A 20,616-nucleotide genomic window follows, 5' to 3' on the forward strand; every position below is an offset into this window, starting at 1 on the left:
AATAGCTGATCTACAGAATTGAGATTTTCAAACTAGTAATGGGAGTTCTTGAGCGTTTAATATTTGTTATAAAAGCGGCAATAAATAGATTGAAAAAAAGTGTTATTTTGTTAATATTGTTTGATTCCAAAAACGCAATTTATCAAAAATTACAAGCTTACGTTACTTATGGCTTCAGTGAAAAAATCAGATGATGACGGGAATTTTTCTTTTCACAGGTTAGTGTTTTAAGCTATTGTAGATTTGTGTGTTATAAAATGTTGGAATTTGAATTTACTTTGTAGAACGCTCATGTTTATGCTTTCCGTATTTAAATAAACAAACTCATATTATACAATTAGTAAATTTGGTTAAATATTGGTTTCATAGTGTTGTGCAGCCACAATGTAATTAACAGTAAATATGACTGTTTCAAATCAAGTATCTACATTATATTTACAAAAATACCTATTTATATGTTCGTAAAATTTTGAGAGCTATAAACGAATTGCCATGCCCTTCTTTGCCCTGCCAAGGTAATAGAAATGTATTATTGTTGCAACACACCGTAGAGATCGTATAATTTTTATGTATAGTCCTGAAACTGTAAATATTGATTTAAAAATGTAGCAATAAGTTTTTTGCCATTTCTCACAAAAACACATCTTTTTTTTTTCTATATTATGACTAGTTTTTGTTCGCGATTTCGTTCGCGTTAAATTCGAATAGCGCTATCTCGGATTTTAAGGAAATTCGGTAGAAAATGTTGAGGTGAATATGTGTATAATATGGCTACACATAATTTTATGATGATTGGTTGAAAAGTTAAGGCGTGAAAGTGTACAAACGAACAAATAAATGAGGAACACTATCAGACCTTTTTGAGCCGAGCACGAGGAAGACATCTTGACAAAAATTAATAATATACATATATTACAAATAGATACACGAGTTCAATCAGGATTAGAAAAAGGAAGGAATTTTATTTTAAACTTGTATGTTTTCACGTATAAATAAATATATGTTGAATAATGTGTCATCCCTTTATAGGTTTCCAAGGTAATAGGATTGCGTTCATCAAAGGCTGCTATCGTTTCACTGATCAAGCGGGTCACCTGTCTCCTACATTTTATATTTTAAATGATTTAGGAGTTTATCCTTCGTTCGTAACGATGGAAAGATTCATTACGTTGATATAAGGTACAGATAAAACATTCCACTACTACAGAATAAAAATTCTTTATTTGAATAGACATTATATGATTATGAAATTATTTTTATCATTGATTTATTAGGCTTTAATGACTAAAGGAATGAGTAGAGAGAAGAAAGTAGAGAAGAACTTTACAGTTTATTCTACAACCATCTTAGTTATTCAAACTAAAGTGTAATAAAAAATTTCGCCGAGGCCATGTTAGCGACATGATTGGAAATTATTGAAAATTTATTGAATGAGGTGTTCCACGTGAATGCTGGAACGAGCCTCGTTCCAGAATTTGGCGAGTCAACATCTCTTGAGGATGCCTCGTGTCAAGGCAAAACACGTGTCAAATTGGTTAAAGACAAATCTAAGCGGAATTATTACTCAAGAAAACTCATGACATTTGAATTAAAAACACAGAAGGATGCCTCCATCGTATCACCACTGATCAGTAAGAAATAGGATTTCAGTTGGAGCAAAAATTTCAAATAATGACAATTTCAATGTTCTGGTATAACAATTGCACCGGATGCCGGCTAGATTATGGGTCCTACAACTTCGCCTATTTCTGACGTGAAGCAGTAATGTGTAAGCATTATTGTGTTTCGGTCTGAAGGGCGCCGTAGCTAGTGAAATTACTGGGCAAAGGAGACTTAACATTTTATATCTCAAGCAAACGAGCGCAATTGTAGTGTCGCTCAGAATTTTTGGATTTTTCAATAATCCTGAGCGGTACTGCATTGTAATGGGCAGGGAGTATCAATTACGATAAGCTGAACGTCCTGCTCGTCTCGTCCCTTATTGTCATGAAAACAGTACACTCTATAGTAAAAAGCGTCAGTAGCGTTCCAATGTGTTTTGAAGTTACTTGTGAATATGTAACCTAATGATCAACTACCATCAGGTCACTTGTATGTAGACTTGATCGTCCTGTTCTTCCCAAACTCTATATAGTATAAATACTGTACAAAGTACTGGACAAAGTATTTTCTTTGATTAATGCGAGTGTTTCATATTTAAATAAAACACTTTTAAGGGATAAAGACGCGTGTATATGTAACTGTTTTACATTAGATTTGCGTAAAAGTTACATTATCATTTTAGTTTAGTTAACCCGACGTTTAAGACCTTTCCAGATCTCGATTTCAGGGGGACTACAGATAAAATGAGTGAAAGATAGTATTTGTTATAGTGTCGTTATGAAGTTTAGCGCCATTTATTGCCTCTAATTTAAAAACAGTTACAATTACACGTGTTTTACTCCTTTAAAGTGTTTTATTTAAAAGTACTAGATGATTTTATAAAGGTTAGTGTAGTATTGATCGTAGACGTATCTAATATATAATTCATTCGAGTGTATAATTTATTTCGTCGGAACGTACACGAAGGTACTCCCAAAGCATCCGGTAGTAACCACCTCACGTCGGCTCGGTGCCTGTATCATTGGTGTATACTTCACTGCCACCTCTTAACACATCTAAGGCAAAAAAAAATACAAAAATGTTGGCATAGAACCTCTCATGTAATGTTTTATTAATGTGAAGATGTTACAAGCCAGCATCATCTGCCGAGACATAGTACACACTTATATAAGCCCCCCACTGTTTGATTGTACTTGAAATAAAAGTACAAATTGATCAAATTCAAAGGCAGGTTAGTACATTAGCTTTATAATGATTTTATTTTACAAAAGAAAAATACAGCACTCTGTTATGTCCTCACACTCTGTTATGTACTAGCTTTCACTAATATGTGTAATATGTCTAATTTTGTAATTGTAATCGTTTTAGTTCTAATGTATTAACAATGATTTATTTGATGAGCTCTTTTCCCATAGGATGAATTTAATTTATTTTAATTTAAATTTAATTTCTCATAGTTTTAATTAATTTAAAATTTTGAAATACTATTTTTTTTAATATATATTGCTTATTAATTGTGCTAAAACTCTGTTTGTGTTCGTTTGTTAATTGTTCTCGATTTGCACCTATAATTTGGGTGTCACTTAAATTGTTATATCTGTGTTAGTTCTTAAGGAATTGTATTGGTGTTCACCCTGTTGGAGCAATAAATAAATAAATAAATATATTAATTTAAAACATTCAGTCATTACAAAATCATGTTGAATCTTTGAAATATTTGTGTAGCGACGATATTATATAAAAAGAAATATCTTAGGTGTAAATTGTCTTGTCGTTTGCAAATATTATGGGTCCTAAGTACCGGAAATTAAACATTAATATGTCTGCTCTCACATACAACCTCTGTCTGCTAGAGGATAGAGATAACAGGCTTAAGATATATGTAGCGTCACAAGAACCGGCGTCAGTCTCAAGCAATAAAATCTAACGAACAGACTTCCGATTATATATTGCTTTTGAGCTAGGTTTATCTCATATAACATTATGGAACATTATATCTTATAGCAAATAACACGCTTTGTATGACTTACCTGTACACTTTATTTGAATATTAAGAAGATCACGCCGAACCATCACGGGAGTTAAATAATACGATAGGTACTTACCTGCAAAACGGAAATTTGACCTTGACATTCCTAGCTGTTTTTGTAAGCATAATTTAAATAAACGTATTTTTCCTTATTGTTATTAACTGGACTGTTCGAGGATATTCAAGACATATTCTTACTTGTATCAATAGAAGCACTCTCGGTTCGTTGATTAATTTAGTTACAGAACTATGAAGTGACCATTCGGAGCGATACTAGGCCTGTCTCACTCCTTGTGTAGGTATCGCAAGACTCACGAGCGAACAGTGACGCACGCGCGAGCATTGTTCGTCACCTACATCACTGGTCTGAGCGATCTTCTATAAAACGAGAAACATAAATAAAAATAAATTTAAACAAAAAGACAAACTGACTTCAAGAACACTATTCCGAAACAATATGCACTAAATAGTATAAAAATAATTGCGTGTTTTTTATCTAATTAATTAATCTAATTCTAGTAACAATTATTGTTATTTTTGGAATCAGTGAGTTATTCGTAAATTTGTCGCACATAGCATATACAGCAAATTTAAGACTTTTATGGTTTTCTCATGATTGCCATTGTCAGATCTGAACCAAATTGCAGCGGAACCACACGGGAAAAAATAAACATGCAGACGAATTAAGAACCTCCTCCTTTTTTGGAGTCGGTTAAAATAGCTAAGCATAATTATTAAAAGCCATTGCGATCCAAATTATTTTTTTTAAACTTCCTATAGACGCTGAATCAATCTAATTTAAAGTAATTATTATTATCATGAGATTAACTTTCATGATAGCTACCTATTTATTACCTAACCAAGTAGGTTCAATGGTTGTTTCGTTTTTCGTACTTATCAAGAGCCGACCACAAAAAAGTGTTGTAAGTATTTGTTAATATAATGTATACCTTAGTGGACGTGTGCTGGACTAACTCGAGTCATAGTTCTGTTCAAGTATCTAACTACCCCTTCAAATAGTTCCTATTTTTTCAAGGAAAAGTGGACTATGTTGACTATGTCGTGGTCTTCCATTGCATACAATTCTATCTACAACTAATGAATGACAATAAAAAAAATACTGATTTAAAATTACGATTACATACCTAGTTATATTATGGAAAAAACTTAGATATTTATATGTGATGATCTTATACAAGGCACCGTTTAAGGCAAAGAAGACAACCCTAAAGTCGTCAGATGAGGTAAGAGTCACGTGATAGAAAGAGAGACAACTTATAGGTGAATAAAAATGTTGGTTAATTGCTCTGTGTGATCTGAATTACAACTTATTATGTGACTACAAGAGTCTCTTTCTGTTTATTAATGAAAATAAGGGCAGGACTTTCAGCTGATGATGATGGATACGCTCTGCCTTACAATATAGTGCCGCTCAGGATTATAGAAAAAACCAAAAATTCTGAGCGGCACTACAACTGCGCTTGTCACCTTGAGACATAAGTTGTCAAGTCTCATTTGCGCAGTAATTTCACTAATGCAGTATTTTCAGCTACGGCGCCCTTCAGACCGTAACACAGTAATGCTTACACATTGTGGTACCCATAATCTAGCTGGCATCCGGTGCAAAGGAGCTTCCCATTTTTTTTAATTGATTTTGAGGAGTGAGCATTATTTGGCGATACCTTTATTAAGCGATATTAGTGTGTGGCACGCAACTAAAAACCCGATTGCATTCAAGCTCTCAAAAATGCATCACCATTACTCGTAGTATCGTAAAGTATTCCGGTCGCGACCTGTATGTGAGTCATGGTGAATTGTAATGGGGTTCGAGTGCATCGTAACCATCAGACCTCACAATAGCAATGTAAATAAATGGCTTTTATAGACGAAGCGACGTCTATTAGTACGCCGCTTACGGAGATGCAATTTGCGTATTTTGAAATGGGTTCATTTTACTCATATTTTTGTTTAACATTCCATAATAGTATATGTTGCTGAAAGCCAATATTAGTTTTAAACAGAAAATCTCCGGATTTAACTACATGAGTAAGTAAATGAATTTTCGAATGATGAATGAAGGGCCAACGCTGGTCTTGGGAATCAGGCAAATGCAGATCCTAATTGAATCATTGATCAGTTAAGAAAGCTAATTTTGGTTCTTAAAACGTTAAGAGTAACATTATATATGTATTGTTAATGAGTGAACATATAAGAAGATAATATTTTCCAAATTAAGCTATATTATGTTAGCTTTTGACCTGATGGTCTTCACGATTATTATAAAGGAAATTATTTTTATGTATTAAGATTATAAACTCAATTGTTAGTGATCGATGCGTCCAAACGGTCTTGCAACATTAGATAAATCTCATGGGTGTTTGCTGGCCTTTTAAGCCGGTGTACACGCCATTTTAATCGCATCAATCATCAATTAATCGAATTAATCATCAAGTACTGCTGAAAGAAGTTAACTCAACAATTAATAAAACCGCATTTTTATGGTGATAGCATGTCCAAAAATATGTTAGTTTTACAATGTTAATCAAATTAATTATTACGTACTAATTGTAGCATCATGATAATTAATTAATAATATGGTCTTTGGACGGTTCCAGAACATTCATAAGAAGAATATATAAATAGAAGAAAATCTAGAAGCACAAAGAGAAAAAAAATATATATACAAGGGCAAGAAATGACTCGTTGAAAATCAATAAGGTTCATACACAATAAATAATAAGGTACAAATAGGTAATAATTATATGCACTACTGACTTATTTTGACATTATTTGACATTATAAGTTCAAGATATATGATTGCTTTTTGCTAAAACGCTTCAAACATATCTGTTGGCTAGGAATTAGATCAGCTTCTAGCCAGTACCGACTTACGTAGTGGCTACGGACCCTCCTACCCTCCCTCCTATTTTTTTGCATATTGAGATGATTGCGTGTTTTTTTGAAGCACAACGTCTATTTTATTCATAGTTTCTAATACTCATGAATAATCTAAGTAAAAATATATGAATATTCAAGTATTATGGAGAATTAAAATAACCGAGAATCGTACATTTAAAATAAGTAATTAATTTAAATTTCCTTGAATTTACTTGAATTTCCTTTTAATACCCGATTAAAATAAACATGCTGACACTGTTTAAAATAATTATTCATGAAGATATTATGAAATGGTTATTCAAATTTAAAGTGTCTAAGCTTTAATATTATCTGCAGTCAGTCATTGATTCTATCCATTTTAATATTAAATTCACATTACAAAGAGAATGTAACAACCGACTGCCTTTATTGGACATTTTAGTTACAAGCAAAACAGACAACTATTTACAGAAAGGAGAAAGAACCCACACGGAAGGTACCTAAACGGTGAATCCCACCACCGCCTAACACAACTTCTTTCCGTCGGTAAATGTTAGTTTCAGACAGACCACGAGTGTGTGATGCTGACCATCTTTAGAACTTTGCAGTTCTAAAGAGCCCAGCGCCGCAACCCAGGTTCGATATGCCTGTTATATATAGTTATATATACCAATTAAATGTATTTATCAAATCGCCTATTATAAAAATGATAAATAATGAAGGTAGTCCCTAAATTTATAAAATTAATTACATTTCTATACCATAAAATATATGAAGGAAACCCACAAACATTTTGTTCGCAGCATGTGTATTGTACCATTCAATGGTCTTACGAACTTGACATAACCGAGTAGTAGGCATATCAAGTTTATGTGTTATCTTGGTATTAATATTATGACTTCCACAACATCTTGATATTGCTTATGTCCCGATGTACATACATTATCAAGTATATATTGAGAAGGGAGATTTATATGATAATTTCATTAAATGTTTCTCTTTATTATTCTAAAACTTGAATCATAACGCATACACGTTTTAGATTCTCATGTACTACGTGGGGTATGACACAAAGAAGTCCTCGAAAAATTCCAATTATTTTAAAACTATGTAAGTGCTGGAGTTGATATCCTAAGAAGCAGCTGTTGTAGCTTCAATTGGCGCCATTTTTATAAAGGTATGTTGAACATTTATTATCTTTAGTATGTATTTAAGTAAGCTGTATTAGATTTAATTGATACAGATATCAATTTATAGAGAAATATAAATTATTTCTAAATTGACAGACTGATATATATTTTGAGCACTTTTAGATGATCAAATAAGTTTGAATTAAACATGAGAATTTTGAGGAAGAATCAGAAACTGACTTCGATCATTTGAGCATCCAAAGTGATACAAATAGCGTATTTGAAGCTGAGTTGCCTAGTTTTGAGCTGGACAATGATGAAGATATAACGCTTTCGGAACTACGGCAAAATATAGCTTCATATTATATAGGTGAAGCTTCATTTCTAAATGGCAACACTCTCTTCCAAAGCCACGTAAATGGATGTATCTGATGTCTTCATTACATCACGACATAAAAATTGATCTTACAATCGGAAATGAAATCTGATTGGATAACATTTTGTTATCACACCAAAAGCGGTGTTGTTAAGTATAACTTATGATGTATCACGGAATTCGAAACCAGCTGATACTCCATAGGGAGTGCCGCTTGCGCCTCTCTCTCCCCAAGAGAAGGTTGCCTTCGATGAAGGCTTAGAGAGCACTTGCCCAAAGCCAACCTCATGTGGGTAGGCACTTAGGTTTTACGTGAGTCCCATATAACCAACGCAGACTTAGGCTGCGTTGGTATGCTTGAGCATTCACATTCATTGGTCACTGATGATACTTTTTGCTTTACTCAACCAAACCGGAATAAATGGTATGATAATGCATATATTCAACAACGGAATAGAAAAAAATAAAACAAATTTCATATAAACAAATAAAAGGATGTGTTATCCTTTTTATCTAAATAATGTATGAAGTTTCACCAACAATCATACTCACAAAATGCCCATTCACGTCCAAAACACTAGAGATGCCAAATACAGAGCTAGGACTATCATAGACGGACCACCAGATATATAATTAATGTAGTTTGAACTGCGATAGCTGCTCATCAGAAAGAATTCAAATAAGGCCTGATGAACTCAATTCTAATAGACTACCAAACATTTAAAATGTCTTGTGTATATTTTACGTTTGTAACCGTCGCTTATTGCAAATATTTGTAGATTGGTTCAATTATATAAAAAAAATCTGATGATGGAATGGGCGAGTAATTGATAGATATAAAACAAATGTATATCGTAAAACAAGCTTAATTAAAAAAAAATCTCTTCTAAATCCAAGTTTGAGAGTTTGTCTCGTAATGGGCTACGCTGTAAACCAGCGCTGTAGCATTTGCTACAGCACACGCTGAGCGGAGTCCAGTTTCGCATCATTCTTGGTATATATTTATTTTGTTGTATTCATATCTATCTATCTATCTTGTATTCTTGATTATATAATTATTTTCACACATATTACTTTACATTAAGCGATATAGTTATGTTTTAATTTAAGGTGTTTAATAAAACTTTGTAAATTAATTTGTGTGATGTGAAATAAAAATATGTCTATATCTATCTTTAAGTTGTTATTAATTTAAATATAAAATAACGACATTCAATAATTACATAGATGTAATGTAGGTAATGCTGATGCCAAACACATTAGTTTCAGGTTATATATATATAATATATATATATATTTATATCTATTGTATTACTACCAACATCAAAAATATTGTAAGTCCTTTTTTAAGTTTTAGTTACCTTGTCCTGAGTCGGAATTTTCTTTTTAAAAAAATATTTACATATAACACTTTTAAATTATGAATATAAGTAGTGCATCTCATGAAAATTCCAATAAGCCAAGACACACCTAGGATCATCCTTCTAGTTTTGATGTTTTACTTAAATTAGATTACATAAGTAACGATGCCTCGCCGCACGAGTAAAAATAATGAAATACTTGTTTTGTAGCAAACTTTTGTGCTATTTATTTGATTTCATTGAAAAAATTTTACTAACATGACAATGATAACATTCAAAAATAAAAAAAGAGACATTAGACTACATTACCTACTCATCTTTAAATTGTTTCTATATTAAGATGACTTGGAGGTATTATCAAACATGTGACAACAACACAACACGTACTTGTTATGTGAATGTCTTGTGATAATAATAAATAAGACGTTCTAAACAGAAACTTTAGTTAGAAACTTTCCCCTTACCTCCATGCTTTACTCTTTACTCCTTATACTTTCCACACCTTGACACTGCAAACTTCGATTTTTTCCGCGATTTGACCATTTATTGTACGGAAAATATTTACTTCCCAGAAAGCAGTATAGCTGCCTGCATACAGTTTGTGGAATTCAGGTTCACAATGTTTATTGGAAGGCTTAAATTATTAGACAATTAGATGGCGGATAGGGGGTGTAGGTAAAAGTTTTTTTATATGTTCGCGAAGTATAAGTGTAAAAGCGAATAAGTTAACACAAACCTTTATAATTATAGGAGAAGATAAAGACGGAAGTCTGACATCTAGCCCAGTGTCGCTATGCCAATACAAAAGGTTATAGTTTGACGTCAGCTTACACTCCATCTAGAACATGTTTAATGCAAACAGAAGTGATGGTCAGGTCGGCAGGACGGTATTCATAGTCGGTGACGTCACAAGTGATTTATAAAAGTCGTAAACTCGGCCCACATTTCTCTTGTCGGACCTTCGTCCGCGAACAAAGGAGTCCCCTGGGTGGTCACAGCGGGATGTATTCATAATGCTGTGTGGAAAAAGGAAATGAATAAGAATATGCGATATCTTGTGCAATAGTTGTTGAAAAGTAAACCTAGGAGACTAGGGCTGTTAGCTCTCGTCCGGATATGTATTTTATCTTTTAACTTAGTACTTTTAAGGTAGTTCATAATATGAAGACTAAGTTTATTAGACATTGGTAAAATTCGAATATAGTATGGGAAGTTGATCAACTCTTTTTAGGTCAGCTTATTCAACTAAGGCCTGATCACCCTAATACTAGGTGGTATCTGAGCTGATCACAACATAATCCCTGTCCATATAATGTACCTTACACTTCCAAAACATTTCCAATTGTCCAGTTCATAATATATTTATTAATTCTATACAATTTTATATTTCCGGGGCTTAAATACGTTAGCACAAAATCAAATAGAAAATAATTAAAATCGTGTCATATCCGTGCCGCTAACAATCGTTAACCTCAGCCCGCCATTTATCTGTCCTGTCACACAGCGAGAGGGTATTGTGTCCCGAATTGAAATATTTTAATTTCATAACTCACGTTTCGGATTTGAATATAATTTATCCATTTAATATGCAACTGTTTATCGCACTGTGTTATATCTTCATTAATTAATGTAGATTTAATTATAACATTAACATTAAGCGATTTAAATAAAATCTTCTCGGGTATTATCGTTTCGTTACTGGGCTTGGTTGGCTACTAATTGTTCATTACAATATTATGACCTGTTTCCAATTGTATCACGTTACTTTGAGGAACTTTAGTGAAATATAAGGAATGAATGTATGAATTAGCCATTTCTGCACTCTCACGGTCAAAGTCATTTATATCTTTGCGGTACAAGTTTGGGGTTCCGGACTCAATAAACTATATGAAGGCATGTTATAGGCATTGCTTCTATAAAATCGCGGAAAAATTGTAGCCGATTGAAGTGAGGCGAGTTCAAAGGTTTTTCGAGATTCGATAGATAAGATTGATTTCGAGAGATAAGATTGATGATTCGGGGCTGTCTCACCGCAAATTTACCTAATATAAGTTTTGCTATAAATAATAATATATTTAGCGTGATCTCACAAAATTGCCCAACGGCGGACCAGCGTTGGTTGTCAAACCATTAGACCATTTTTGTAACGTATATATATTAGAGTAGAGTTATAAATGTTTCAGTTTTTGTTTTTTGTTTGTTTATTTTTTGTCTCCATCATAAGTTGATTTTAAGTCTTTTGTATTTATATGTTCTTACTATATATTAAATCTGCTTTATTTTTCTTTCTTCTTTCAATTTTGACAAAGCTCGAGTTTGATCACGTCTGAGGGAGCTGCTGTAAATGAAACCCTTAAATAATAAAATAAATTAACCGCTTAACAGTCACCACACTTTTCCCGGTTTTTGTTAAATCATCACGGTCACGCATGGGAATCACTCCACGATAGGTCATTACGAAAACATTATTAAAAAACGTGTTGTGTGGATATTATCACTACTACTATTAATTATAGCAGCTAAGAGAATTTGAACCTGCTAAGTCATATTTATAAGTTATATTTATTCGTTTTTAAGTCTTTTAAAATATTTTCACTGTGTTCATTTAATTTATAGCATAAGTTGTTGTTGAGTTGTGACGTATTATTAAGTGTTATTAGCATTAGTTGTTAACCTTTGTGGTTTTTTTTAGATGCTAATTTGACCTAGTTTTATATTGGTATATGTAATATGATAAATAAATAAAAAAAAAATATTACTTATAGTCTATTACTTTGAGAAGAACCTAAAATTTCCATTCAGACCACTTACTTTAAATAAGTTGCAATTTTATTATTATAAGATTCAAAATTCAAATATTCTTATTCACAATGGGATGTGACATCACTTATTTAAAGACTAAAACTACCAGCCATTCCAAAGCGAAAGCCTCAAACCTGAGAAAAATGGGCGCAACAAACTCAGCGGAATTTTCAGCGGTCGCTCAATTCCCAATCTATGGTATCACAATGAAAGTCATTTATACTATAGTAAACTTTACCACACAAACGGTTTTTTAACAATTTTTTTGAACAACATAATACTCTTGTTTTGAACATTTTCTGGGTTCTTGTTACATAAAATACAAAATCACCGTATAAAATATTATTTATTACAACCATGGAATTCACCTTCGATTCTTGGCACCTATGCTTTAGGGGTGTGACAATATCTTCGGAGTGAACAAAAGGTTCTATCGGGCGTTAAAATATTCAGACATTGCCAACTTACTTCCAACGACATTTACATATTTTGTGACAGTTAGCGGCGCAGTTTCCGTCATTCCTACACCGTAGCTACAAACTTGCATTATCTCCGTCCTAGTAGGATTTAATATCACAAAGTGATCAACGAGTTTACTGCTTTGAACTCATTTGTTACAATAATTGTAATGAATAAATACCACTTTTTTGTTAATATAACGGGTACATTAGCAAAAATCTTAACCTTCTACACTAAATATTGGTTTTACCATTACAACAACAGATAAGGCAATTCTTGTTACCAATTGTAGTAGCCTCCATAATTAATACATAGTTCAAGGGTTTATATTTAAGTAACAAAATAATTTATTGCATATCGTATAACCAAACTGCAGATTGTCTAAGCGATCCGATAGCATGGGACTAGATTATGATTACCTTTGTGTTATGCACAGCATTCATAAATAAAGTTTTTTAAAAACTCTGTTTCTTGCGCCATTTTTCTCTCTTAGCGCACTGTTTGTTTCAGAATCGATTGTGATTTAACTGACATCAAAATAAATTTTGTAGTTCTAATATTTATACAAAATTACTGTTTTCTATGACCGGATGCGCTCTGTCAACCGCAGACACTCAATTCAAATCCGTTTTTATTTCTATAAAGTATGTACAACTTAACTGATAGATTACTTGCAAGTTGAGCGTAATATTTTATTATATTTCTTTGACATGGTGAGTTAAATGATATATAATAAATCTTTTTATCCGTTTCGGATGATGGATGATGGTTTGGAACAATGTGATGAATAAAGTCATCACAAACTGTTTCACACACCATCATCTTATTTATTTGAATTGGTTCACGCAACACAATGTAATGCTATTAAATTAACTTCTTTCTTAAACCAGAAATAAGTGATGAATATGGTCATCACATACTGTTTCACACACCATCATTTGTCACGGTCCTGAATTGGTTCACGCAAAATAATTTGACTTCTTTCTTAGACCAGAAATGAAATATGTATTGTAGAAAGTGACAGGAGGAGAGGGTGGAGATAAAAGGTGCTGTCTCACTGGCATCGTCAGAAGGGGGTAACAATGACGAACATAGAACCGCAAAAAAATTAATTTTGAACATACTTCATCTGATTATAATGATAAACTTATACTTTATAAGGTATTAAGTTACAATTAAGTGAGGTGAAAAATTTATACCTTTTGAAGAGAAATCAGAGCTGTTGAACCAGCAAGTGTTGTCATATATGTTATTATTATTATTTATTACTAATTATAATTGTAATATTTCTGTTTTAACATATATTTTGTGTTTTTCCTATTGTTAGGTAATATTATTTACTTATTGTTATTGATTTAACTCTTTATCAATAACAATCATGCCCAAACCCTGGACCTTCGAAGGGTCTGGACTCCTCCGGCTTAGCCGAGTTAAATCAGGTCGTACAAACCTATTACCGCTTTTCAAGAAGCTCGTTAGACAGATCGACCATGAATCTAAAGAATCTTACTGGAACCAGATCTCCGAGATCTATCCCGAGCTAGGTCTCCTGGCTTCACCGCCAGATCTTTCGATTGTCAACTGGCGCAGGTCTATGAACGTAGGTCCAATAAGGCAGTGGCAAAACCACCAGCTACGGTGATGTAAACGGAGGAGGCGGTTAGCTCACCCGACAAGAGTCCCCCAACATTCCGCCCAGTTTTGCGAGCACAAGCCCCGCTGTGTCGAGTACCTGTGTAATTACGGCACTCCCGAATGTCCACGTCTCGCCCAATGCGCAAGCCCACCCGCTTGCATCCTTTGCGGAGCCGAAGCGCCACGCGCAAGTTATCGCGGGTGTCCCAAGGCTTCCAAGTTCAGGAAACTGCCCCGTCACCGGTAGGCAACACTTAAGAAGACACAGTCCTTCTTCCCGGCACCTCCAAGACAAATGCGTGCAAACCTTCCCCTGCGGTGTCAGTAACCAAGGAGGCCGCCCCTGCACCCCCGCGCCCAGCGCGTCTTGGAGCAGCTCGCCCTCAGTCGAGCACACCTTCTCTATCTAAGATGTCGGGATAGACCTCGGCCTGCTTAGACAACTTGAGTCGCTTCTTGGGTCAAGTTGACTATGAGATATATGATATTGCATTGAGTTACTTACGAAATACACTTACATATGCATAATACACAAACTACACGTACACAGACAAACACAAGTGACAGTCCAGCTGCTGCTGTTATTATTATATTGTTGAAGATTTAAATAATCTTTTAATTTCTGTAGATTTTAAAATTGTTATTCTACTTACTACTTGACAGAGTACAACAATGAACAATAAAAACTTAATTTCATATACAATACATGTAATATGCTGGAATTTATTTCTATTATGATGTATCATCATGTCATATTTTAGAAATGTATTTCTTTCTAACTTTTAGTTTTTGGTTTTAGTGATTTTTTACAACCTCCCTCGAAAAAAATATAATATAACATGAATATACTCATACTAGTGGACCCGACAGATGTTGTCCTGTACACACGTCTTAAATTTGATAAAACGGTCCAACCGTTAGGAGGAATTCACTAATATACACATGAGCAGGAGAATTATATTATATGGACCGAATTAAGAATCTAAACCAATCACAAATTCACTGTAACACACAAAAAAGTCATCAAAATCGGTCCAGTCGTTTAAGAGGTAGTTCATTTGTAAATCTAAACCATTCTCAAATCCACCTGAAGACACACAGAAAGTTTCATTAAAATCGTTCAAGCCATTTATTTTGTGCGTCTGTTGTAACTGAACTCCTCAGTTACAACAGACGCACAAAATAAATATATATACTATATTAAGATAATTATAATATATTATATACCCTCAACGCAAGCTCCATTTAGCGGGGAGAACGGGTAAATAAAAAATAGCTGATTCGTCTGTGTCACATCTATATATATATGTATTATCTATGGTCGTCACACTTCAGCTTCAACCGTTGACGAGCTAGAACGTTCCTCCGTCTAATTTTTGTACGAATATTAATTTGTCGTTGTGTCATTAAAAGATGCTTGTTAATTGATTTATTGTTTTGTATAATTTTTCTATTTATATTTACAGTTAATTATATTGATGTTAGCTTTATAAATGTTTGCTAAGTGGTATTAAAATGTATTATATAAAATCCCTTTTGATTATATTTCATGGAGTATTATTTATAAATATGTCATTAAGTATTTAAAAAAAAACTTTGTTTGACTTAGCTCTAAAGTGTGCAAATAGTTTGTATGATAGCGAAAACGTTTCAATAACAAGAAGTGTTCCCAAAAGATTTACAAGTTTGTGAAGCTCTATCGGAGTATCAAAGCGATCTCGTGAATATTTCAGGAGCTCTTTGTTTTACGACTTTCTACTTTACAGATGATATTTATTACGCTTCCAGCTATTTTCTATATTCTAACAGATCCTTCAAACAAGTGATACGAATGAAAGGAAAAGTTTCTGACTTCCTCCTTGTAATGGTTTTTGTTTTACATTTGCATTGGATCTTACTTTTTTAGTTATATATCTCAAAAAAGTTTAAATGTTATTATTAAACAGTATTTTAAGCATTCGGGGTTTTTCACTACAAAACAATAGCTTTCACAACACTCTTCTAATCAAAAGACGAAAGAGGGCAGACATTAATATTTGCTTGTATTAACTTTATCAAGTTTATATTCACACAAATACGTCAATCAACCAGGATCCGTGGCACTTGCAAGAGGGTCGAAGTTTGGGCAGCTCTAAAGTCATGAAGAATTTTTTATAGTTGCCAATTTAAATTAAATTATTTTTTAAAAGGTGGAAATATACATTATAGGTATAAATATTTGTAATATTCCACATATTTAAGCTACACTTGACTTGATATCCCAAAAAAGAAGATGAATGAATTCCTCAGCGTTGCGTAGTTCTATTTAAATTAAAAAATTAATACCTCATACTGCGGAACGAATTTCCGTGCTAATAATTCTACCGAAGGCTGAATGAAATAAATGTCATATGCAAATATGAGAGATATCAGTTTTGAGGACGGTCGCGAGCGCCGCGTTGGATCGCAGCCAGGATGGTGTGGCATCACAATGTGACGCCTAAATGAGGTCTAACAGAGACATTGAAAATAAAAGGTTTTTATACTGGAATACTTGATGGAGTATGTATAATAATCGGTAAAATTATTTATTAATTATAATATATTGCCAATCAAGAAACCAAGAAATACAAACATTCAACAAGTTTAGCTCAAGGCTCAAATGAAGGTCGGTGTTCCTATTCGGAAACGGATAAATCTTTATATATATATAATTCTTGTGTGCGTGTGTATGTCACTGAACTCCTCCTAGACGGCTGGACCGATTTTATTGAAACTTTCTGTGTGTCTTCAGGTGGATTCGAGAATGGTTTAGATTCACAATTGAACTACCTCCTGAACGGCTGGACCGATTTTGATGAGATTTTTGTGTGTTCCAGTGAATTTGAGATTGATGTGTGTCTTCGGGTGGATTCAAGAATGGTTTACATTCACAATTGAACTACCTCCAAAACGGCTAGACCGATTTTGATGATATTTTTGTGTGTTCCAGTGTATTTGAGATTGGTTTAGATTCTCAATCCCGTCTGGACCGCTGGACCGTTTTTTCATATTTAAGACGTGTGTCCGAAATTTCCGACAGGACAACGTCTGTTGGGTCCACCAGTAATATATATAATGGCTCTAAAGCTGTGTCCCATGGATGCAACACAGTTATTAGATTAATTAATATACTTTAGAAAGTATATTAATTTTACTGTTACATTTACTTTTACAAAATGTATGAGATGAGTACCGCGGCTGATAGACTATTTAATTTATGCCTGCGACGGTGGAACGTCCTTGGTTAACTGAGTGGTGGGGACTGGAGACTCCATTCTCGCGCCTCACCTGAGTCGCTAGTAATGTGCCGAAACATCTTCCGGGGCCTTGGAAGCTCCTGCTTACAATTTGGTAGCTGCTGCTGGCTCCAAAAAGGGAGAGAGATACGTGACACCTCGACGGTAAGAACCGGTAGTAGTTTTCCCCTCTGATACATGTACTACTCCATCTTTACCTGGGAACAGATACTATTCGCCCCAACATCCACTGCATTGGTAGAGTAATTTCTTCTTTCATAAGAACTAAATCGTCAGGCTGCATAGGTGTGCTTGGGACACGCCACTTATTTCTCTGTTGCAGGTTAGAAATATATTCTAACTGCCACTCCAAACGTCCCAAGAGTAGGGACATCAATGTTCTTCCTAAAAGAAAGAGGAAATTTCCTAGGGTTAAGGTATGGAAGTCATCATGGCTGGACGATAATAAACAGATAGGAGGACTGTTTAGGGTCCCTTCTATTTGACTAAATAGAGTTGCCAACTCCTCCAATCTTAAATGCGTCTGCCCTAGAATGCGTTTGAGACGATGATTGGCTGATCGAACACAATATCCACCAAAATTTTTCTCCGGATGATAACTCTTTCATATCATCAGTACTACAACTAATAACGGTCGGTAATAAAAAATGGTCCAGCGAAATCGACAGCTATACTCGCAAAGGGAAAATCGGGATTTACACGCTGTTTTGGTAATGAACCCATGATAGGACTTTGTGTTTTACCGCAAGCTTTTCTACACGTAACACACTGTCTCACTGTTGTGTGAGCCAAGTCTCTGCCTGCAATAAGCCGTTTAGATTCTCTTTTTTTTATGGAAAAGAAGGACAAGCGAGCGTAGGGCCACCTGGGATCACAGCCCACATTCCATGGAATTCTTGAAACATTTTCACTAATTCACATTTATATCTTTGATAATTGACGTATAAATTATAAATACTATTAAATTCCACATGTAAGCCGCTGAATTTATTTTGATGGAACTTAGAACATAGATGGTTTCATACTTTTGAAAGAAAAAACTGGTACTGACCGGGCAAGCAGCCTTGCAAGGAAACCTCTGACGTTTGCCGCGTAACCTCTGCCGTGGGAGGTCGCCTCGGTCTATAGATTTTTTGCACGAGGCGCGCGGCAAGGCCGAGCCACGGACAAGCTGAGCCAGCTCCTTAAGTTCTGTGTTCAGAATATTGAGGAATCCCTTACTATTAGAACCAGAAAGAGATACAGTCGTTCGTAGAACAAGCGAGGCAAAACATAACCGTCTTGAGTGTGCGCGGCAAACTTACCGAGGCACTTTCGAGGTTGGACAAAGACCGACAACGTTCTTCTCTGGCGTCTTGACCGACCGAGGATTTGCCTCGCGCGGCTGCTCGCTCAGTCAGTATGCGGCTAATCAAGTAATAAATATAATGGTTGAGGTGTATGCTAAACATTTTATGATCCAACAAAAAGATTTCAACATTTACGATGGAAACAATCAGTTTTATGTGTTCATTCACCGAGGGAGCAGTCCTTCAATTAATATTTAATATGACATGCAATAATTTACTTGTTCTAATATATAACTTATATAAATAGTGAAACTATATTTAGGTCAAGAGGCTCATTAGCTGCCTGGAGCCATTTTTCCACTTGTTTCTGTTATAAAAGCATCTTAAGATAATTTATAAGTGAGCTGTCCCGCACACAATGGGCGTGAGTGCTATTGCGACAGAATTACTACATTTCTTCCATTATTGTCCGCCGCGAATAAAAAGCTAAAGTAACAACATAGGAACTCACTTATAGCCGATATTATGCTGACTTAACGATTCTAAATATCACGCCGACGGTACGAGCTCGACTAAATTAAAAAAAAAAACGTGCAGCCCGCCTGAGAAACCTGAGAAGTGAAAACTTGTTAGCTTCAAAAACTTATTTATATTATTTTTGTATTGATAATAAATATTTATTTATATCATCGTATTAAGATTGTAATATAATTTTAATTTATTGCGTTCTTCTATATAAAAATAAATATAATTATTTATTATATTTTACCAACAAATCTATAAATAGATAGGTATCAGTTTCATAAAATTTTGTACATAACTACAATTTTCATCCATTATTACAACAATTCTCACATTGTTAATGTCATTATCATTATGTACTATAATAACGGTACTAAGAATAATATAAGTATGAAAGTAGGTGCAGTTATTACTAACATTTCCGTATGTATTGTATTGCTCATTATATGATAAAATTAAATTAGTAAAAATATCGATTATTCATTTTGAAATATTCTTAAAAACGCCGCATACTTATTTTTCTGCCTCAGAATTATTGTTGCCATAAAGTCTACTACTTTTACTGATATATGAAAACCACGTAAAAACAACACGAAAAAAACATTTTTATACTATGTATATAATAAATATACATGTAAAAATGTTTAACTAAATTACAAAGCAAATTTTCGTAATAATATTGTTGAAAAGCATACTTTATTATTATTCTCTTATAGTAAACTTCATGGTCGCCACGCTAGGATGAACTTGTCCCACGGGACCTCATACAAGATTACATATTATATGTCTTGTCTTAAAGGTTTGGCAGCAATTTGAATATGTATTTAGCTAGCATAGCAAGTTACAGGTTCATTAGTCACACATACAAATAAAAGTATAATAAAATAATATTCAAAAAAATGCAATGCCAAAAACTTTATGATTCTTTTGAAAACCGGAATCTTTTTAGTTGCTACGACACGACATATATTCGATTACGTATCGTCTCAATCAAAGTTAACCCTTAACCCGTCACGTCATCAGTCATTGTAATGGTTCTATCGCCTTTGTTATTGGATTAGTTGCCTTAAGACGTCCTCGTTCGAAGGACAATAGCCGGTCGCCGGTCGTGTAACTTCCTCGCTTAATTGACGGAGCTATAAACATCTACTTCATGATGGATTTAACTGCTTTATCTAGATCGGTGTCTTTAGTTGTGCTATTAAGTCACGATTATTGTTATAATTAGTATAATACTTAGTCTGGCCATAAATACT

At 33.9% G+C, this 20,616-nt stretch overlaps 1 protein-coding gene and 1 long non-coding RNA gene across 2 annotated transcripts in view; both read right to left on the reverse strand.

Annotated features, from left to right (window-relative positions):
* The window catches only part of LOC126973838 (uncharacterized), a 453,438-nt gene that overhangs the window by 141,572 nt on the left and 291,250 nt on the right, over positions 1 to 20,616 (reverse strand). The gene's annotated exons all lie outside the window — the stretch shown is intronic.
* The window catches only part of LOC126973817 (uncharacterized), a 143,088-nt gene that overhangs the window by 87,623 nt on the left and 34,849 nt on the right, over positions 1 to 20,616 (reverse strand). The window lies entirely within an intron of this gene.

Source organism: Leptidea sinapis, chromosome 30 (genome assembly GCF_905404315.1).
Source record: "Leptidea sinapis chromosome 30, ilLepSina1.1, whole genome shotgun sequence".
NCBI lineage: Eukaryota > Metazoa > Arthropoda > Insecta > Lepidoptera > Pieridae > Leptidea > Leptidea sinapis.